The sequence below is a fragment of the Scophthalmus maximus genome, chromosome 10 (assembly GCF_022379125.1).
Source record: "Scophthalmus maximus strain ysfricsl-2021 chromosome 10, ASM2237912v1, whole genome shotgun sequence".
NCBI classification, from domain to species: Eukaryota; Metazoa; Chordata; class Actinopteri; order Pleuronectiformes; family Scophthalmidae; genus Scophthalmus; species Scophthalmus maximus.
In genome coordinates, this window is record NC_061524.1 from 22391673 (window position 1) to 22398126 (window position 6454).

Sequence of the window (6454 nt, forward strand, 5' to 3'; positions counted from 1 at the left end):
CAAGTTTCGTGGAAATCCGTTCCGTAGTTTTTGCGTAATCCTGCTAAAAAACATAAACTCAGAGGAGCTTATGATCATTTACCTTTGATCACCTTTTTTCTGTTGTATTTACACTATTTTGATATTTTGAATAAAAGACGGGAATGAAATTAACTTAAACACCTAAAATGGAAACAACTTCCTGAATACGATACAACAGGGGAAGTTCCTTTAGTAGCTGTACTGGAGCTTTCAATCACATCACATTACTTTTTTTCCCCCAGGGGCCTCTTACGGACTTCCTGTCCATGTTGTCCTGATTGGCTTTTTTTTATATTTGCATTCAACGTGGGAGAGGAAATGGAAAATTTGAACATCTGGAAGTTACTGACAGCTGAAGAAGAAGAAGTTGATGTGGTGGAATCAAGAGCTCGAGAGCAGCCTCTGACGAAGACAATGGTGAGACCGAGGAGTCCCCCCTCCTTTTCTGATAAAATAAAGACTCGTTAAAAAAAATGATTGTCCCAAAAGTAAATGCTTATAACAATCTATTACATGTAAAAAAATGTAAGTGTGTGAGCGATTAGATTTAAAGATGATCAATTGAATGAAAATCAACCAGCAAAAGTTTTGACATGTGATTGACTTGTTGAAGTCAAATAAGCTGTCGAACACTCTCTGGTTCCAGCTTCTCCGGTGAGAGGAATTTAAGTTTTTCTCTGTCACATATAAAAGTCAATTAAAGACACTTGAGGCAATCAGTGTGAGCAGAGAAATGATCAGTCGATCAGGAGGCGAATCGATCATGAAAATAAGCTGTTGTACATTCACGCACAAATACTAAAAAGAAACAACCACACACTGAACCTGTACACACAGGTACACACTGTACACGCTGTCACACACAAGAAACTACATACTCTTTGTGCACTCTGGCGCTCTCTGCCACTTCATCACGCCTCCGACAGACACTGACGCTCTCTGTAATGTCTGGAGAGCACCACGGCTTGTGTTTGCAGTTCAGCAGGAAGCTGCAGCAGGAGGGAACGATTGTACTTCCTCAAATGAATTAGCAGAAGTGAGGGAGAGGAGGCGGAGGGAAAGGGGGGATGTTTGACTGAAGCCAGCAGAGCACAGGACGCAGCACATGGCTGAGCTTCAGCGTGTGGAGAAACCAAAACCCGGTCCCGTTTCTCCACAAACCTCCATGCTCTGACTCTCGGACGGATGCTCCTCTGCAGGATGACGTCCAAGATGATTTTCACTTGAAAATGATAACGGACATGTAAAGTTTGGTCCTGGCATGGTGCTTTACTCAGCTTGGCCTGCAGTCACGCTTGGCAAAGACACAAAAGCCCATAGCTGGAGCTGAGCCCATGAGATTTCTGGCACTTAAAGCCACTTTTTTTACTGAACAAGTCCAGTTACAACATTCTTTTAAATTTATGGATTGTGTTGCTATGCGAGTACAGGAGGGAAGGGAGAGTGTGAAGAATGAGTGTGATGTAAAAAGGAGAGATTTATGTGATAAACACCCTGTCTTCCATCGCTCTAGTATTTCATGAGATGAACGGAAGGGAAAAGGTTCATGGTCTTAAAGCTTTGTTCAATTTATTTCAAGATTATGAACTTCCAACAGAGACGTTGCAAACCCCCGAATACCGTCATTCGATGTAACTTCACCCACATTGAATTATGTCGCCACACAACCTAAAGTGTGAATTTGCAGACTGAACATTCGGGTATGAGTTTGAAGAGTTCTCTGGATGGAAGTTCTGACTCTCAAAGTCCTGATGTGAAGTCTGAGCTTGAACTCTTCCCTTTGCTAAGCAAGCCGCGATGACACAGGTTTATCATCTGATCTTGGATTGTGATCACTAATCTTTCATGGATACATTGTGGCACTCTGATATGAGGGATTCAGGAACATTTCTGCTAAAAATCTGAGACCTCGTCCTGGATCACACAATCATCCTGCCATCCTGTCCATCAGCCACTTATCTGCCACATCTCTGCATTACCCTCCTTACCTGGACAAACACTCATCTGTGGTTACCCTGACCCTCTCAGGCGAACCTGTCCCACTGCCAAACACCCACGAAGAACCACTAATCTGCTCGGCCCCGTCTGCTCTGTTCAGCACCCCATCTCCCACGAGATCCGGTGACATCTTTTTGGCAAACCTGGACTTTATACCTGCAGGCGCTGCCGAAGCACTCGTCTGCCCAATGTCGCAGCACATCCCTCTGCTGCACTAGATAATGATGTAATAGATAACAGTTCCTCCTGCTGCCTCCTGACATGTGAGACTTCTCTCCAGAGACACATTCTCATTGTCTTGCTGCCCCTCTAATCCCAGTCGCACTGCCAAAAAAAAACAAAAAAAAAACAGGAGCTGCATGTGGAGGAACTGGGAGGGAAAAAAATAAGAATTAAAAAATAAGAGCTGACTTGACAGGAGGTTTATTGATATCATCATTACAGAGCAGCTTCCACGAGCAAAATGGTTTCCGGGTTTGAGGAGGAAATTAGAAGTTTGATGTCACTCTCTCCCGGGAGAGAAGCAATTACGCGCAGCGATGAGAGAACAATTGTCGGAAATGGGCTCATGAAAGAGACATACAATTATTTCGGCGACACAACAGCTTAAAGGATATGAGGAAAAGCGCGCGCGCGCGCACGCACACATAACACACACACACACACACATACACAATGTGTATAAACAATTTCTCCAATCACTCCGCGCTCCTCTCTGCACTTTCAGCTGCATGTAAATCTGCCAGTCAACGCGTAAAGGAGATTGATGACGCGATAAAAGTTGCAGATAAACTCGACGTGCCGTTTCGCTGGGATGAAATCCGTTTGCAGAATTTGGGGGGAGATGGCGTGAAAAAGAAATAAAAGAAACTGTCTTGACACTTGACGTTAATCGCCCCCTGACATCTCCTGGTGGAGCGGCATCACGCACAGCGCTGCGACACGTTATTAACGGAAGGACCGTGGGAGAGAAACGTGCGAACAAGACCGTGAGTGAGGAATAAAGCTCGGACTGCTCCAGCGATTTTACTTGGCATCACGGTCTCCTCCACGGCACCGAGCGCAGCCCCCGGCGGAGAGTCCCCGCAGCCGGTTCTCAACTCCGGCGCGAACACGCAAACGCCGCCACGGTGCGTGGACTCGCAGCTGTCAGCGCTGCCCGGACGCAGGAAGAGGCTAAAAAGAACGACGGACACAAGCCGCCGAAGAGTCACTTACCCGAGCAGCTTCTCCACATCTGTTCGATGACACGATCAAGTCGCACTTTGCCGCCTTCAAATCGCACTGACGAGGTTTTCGCAAACAGTTACTCTCCGCCGCGCGCGGTGAGGCGCCAATTAGGACAAAAACCTTGCTACTTGATGTACAATGTAACTATTTAGTTGTGGCAAATGGAGCCTAATCTGTCCTGAGTGGCACCGCGGCGCGACTGACAGGAGTGAGGCCCAATGGAAGCGAGCGCTCCGCGCCGCTTAGACCAATCGCATTGTCGGCGCAGAGTTGGCGGAAGGTGAGCCGCGAGGTAGGAAGGGCTGACGGCGACATCATGTGTTAAGACTCTATATCCCTCCGCCTGTCATGTTTTGACAGCGGTGAGTCCACTTTCACGGCGTCTCTGACATCAAGCGAGTCTGTTGTTTCTGTGGGAAATAACCTCAAATATTGCTTTGTAAAAAACATTTATATGAATTATTTTTTGGGACATTTATGTATCAGAATTAAAAGAAAGTAGATCCCATATCGACATGGAAGTTGTACATTTCCCAGCGGGACACACACGCATGAGCACCACAACATTACTTTACATTACTCTTTCTTTTTATTCACATTTTGTTATTGAATATGTAATAGTCACCGTCGCAGGTTTTTTCTCTCACTCCATGTCAAAGCAGCATGAAGTGCAAGCGCCCGCCGGTACTACTTTGTCTACCGTCGGCGGAGGAACACGATGTTTACAGTGAGGGAGAAGGAGTGACGTCGCAGTGACGGACCGAGCGAGTCGGCGTGTCAGAGCAGCACATGTTGCAAAATTCACTTTTCACACGAGCTCGGGCTTTTGAGAAGCATCATGGTAAGCAGCGGAGGCACAAAGTTTGTCCTAAATATTATTATTATCTCCAGTTTTTACTAATGGCTTGGCATTATTTCAATGTGAATATATATATATATATTCACATATATAAATTCATATATAAAATATAAAAATCAAAAGCACTAAATCGCAGAGTTTAAACTTTAGGAGTATGTTCGTATATGGGCAGGCCTATAACAATAACTCCCGCTGTCAGACAAATGTAGTTCAGTAAAAAAAATATATATAGTGGCATATAAAATGGAAATACTCACAGTAGAGTTACTTTCCGTCAACTTGTAAAGTTAGACTCAGCTGCACATGCTCACTTTATTTTCACGACAGTTTTCCTGTCCAAAGCGTTCGTTATGTGCAGGGTCAACTTGAGCTGTTTCCGGTCAATGGTAAATGGACTGTATTTATATAGCGCTTTTCTAAGTCACATTCACCCATTCACACACATTCATACAGCGCTGCTATTTACCACGCATTTTTCTGTCACATTCATACTCATTCATGCACTATCGGAAGAGCCGTCAGAGGCAAGTTAGGGACACAACGGCATGTGTACTGGCGGGAGGTGGGATCGAACCGCCAACCTTCGGGTCTACGTCCTAAGCCACAGCCGCCCCCAAGTTTACAGCACCAGGTATTCCCCGGCGGTCTCCCATCCAAGTACTAACCAGGCCCAATCTATCTTAGCTTACGAGACCAAACGAGATCGGGCGTGAACCAGGCGGTATGGCCGTAAGCAATCAAGAATTTTACCTCGGATCAAACCTAAGAGGAAAAAACATGATGAAGACTCACTATAGAATATACAAGAGTTTGCTAAGATGATAAAAGCAGAATAAAAAATGAAATGATGATGACCAGGGCAAGAGTGGGATTCATGTTCAGCCCGGGAGTTTATACCTCTGACCAGCCTACTTTAGTTAACATTAAATTATCGATCACCTCCACGAAGCCGCAAGCTTGTTTGAAAGAAGTTGCTGAGTTTGGCACATTCTTTATAATTCTGGTCTTTTTCAACTCCTATGAGAAAGGAAAGGAGAAATAGCTGCTGGCAATTCATTGTGGCAGCGATATTTAACGTGATGCGCCATGCATACGATTAAATCCATAGTAGAACTAGAAAAAGAAGAGTATGAATATGACCCTGTAGGTACATAAGTCATCATGATTTGTGTACAAGCAAACATTCTCAATGTGACAACCTTTTCCTTTCAGTTTCGCATAGCTTGTAAATGTAATGTTAGTAATTCAATTTCGACCTTGGTAATGAATAAATATTTTTCACTGTGTTGTGCATGTTTAGCATGAATCAACCCACTAAGAACGCACAAGGCCAAGTCACCTAGGAGATGTTTTTGTAGTCCATCTTCAGAAAAACGGCAGACGCATACAATAACATCCGCCGTCCCATAATGACGTAGTACAGTGTAAGTGGAGTCGAATTCTCGAAGTCCTATTTACACCTTTCCTTGACCTCATGACATTTCCCATTGAGGTCAAGGAATAGAAGATATGAAAAGACGAGAGGAAGGATAATCCCAATCCAACCTGAGGCCGAAAACACGGTACTGAGAACACAGTAAGGATGAGCTCGTTCATTGGTTCACTGCTTGTGCATTGTCGCGTCTCCTGAAATTCCAAAGATGTCTTGCAACGATGTTACATCTCTCGTATTGTCTTTGATTTTACACTTTTTAAAGCATTTAAACACGAACAGTTAAAACATCCAACAATAGCTTGGTGGTCATTGTTGTTACTAACGAGTATAAATCAGAAAATGGCCTAAATTTATATTCCACTAAACACAACTTTGTCTTAATATCAGCTCATGTGCACACTCATATCCATGCATCTGGTGTTAGCTTGTGCACTGACACAGGCCTGCTTGTGATGTGTGGTCATCAGGGAATGCGTCAGGCACGTAGTGTGTGCTGCCCTGTCACACAATACAACATGTGCAAACAGCAGCACGCAGCAGGTAGCGGACAGCTGGCTCCGCTCCCACATTTTCACTGATACGATGTGCAACTTTTCTGACATCGGGAAGGGGCTCGCAGGACTCTGTGACTCTGCACAGTCAAAAACAAATCCCCTTGTTTGCATGAAATCAGATCCAAGATAAGATATGATAAGATAAGGAACCTGACCTACTGAGGAGGAAGAGGCCACGGAGAACAGTTCCTGCTGTGAGGAGCTGGGTGTGATAAAGAAACTGGTGGTGCAGTAGTAGTGGTGAGAACAGCTCAGACACAGAGACTGAGAGACAGAACAGCACAGACACAGATTACACTGTTGTTTTCTGCTTTACGTAAGAAGCTTATGCGACGGGGTTTTTTCGAGGGAGAACTG

General features: G+C 44.7%; 1 protein-coding gene and 1 pseudogene across 11 annotated transcripts in view; both read right to left on the minus strand.

Moving 5' to 3' along the window:
- The window catches only part of mef2d (myocyte enhancer factor 2d), a 95037-nt gene extending 91530 nt beyond the window's left edge, over positions 1 to 3507 (minus strand). For 4 of the 11 annotated variants that reach the window (XM_047334763.1, XM_047334758.1, XM_035607414.2 and 1 more), the window contains exon 1: positions 3238 to 3507. The gene's annotated coding sequence lies outside the window, so the exon portion shown is untranslated. The remainder of the gene's footprint in view (positions 1 to 3237) is intronic. The other 7 variants (XM_047334755.1, XM_047334756.1, XM_047334760.1 and 4 more) reach the window with 5 other exon arrangements.
- Positions 3508 to 4724: 1217 nt separating this feature from the next.
- LOC118285601 lies at positions 4725 to 4843 on the minus strand (annotated as a pseudogene).
- Between the last annotated feature and the right edge of the window lie 1611 nt (positions 4844 to 6454).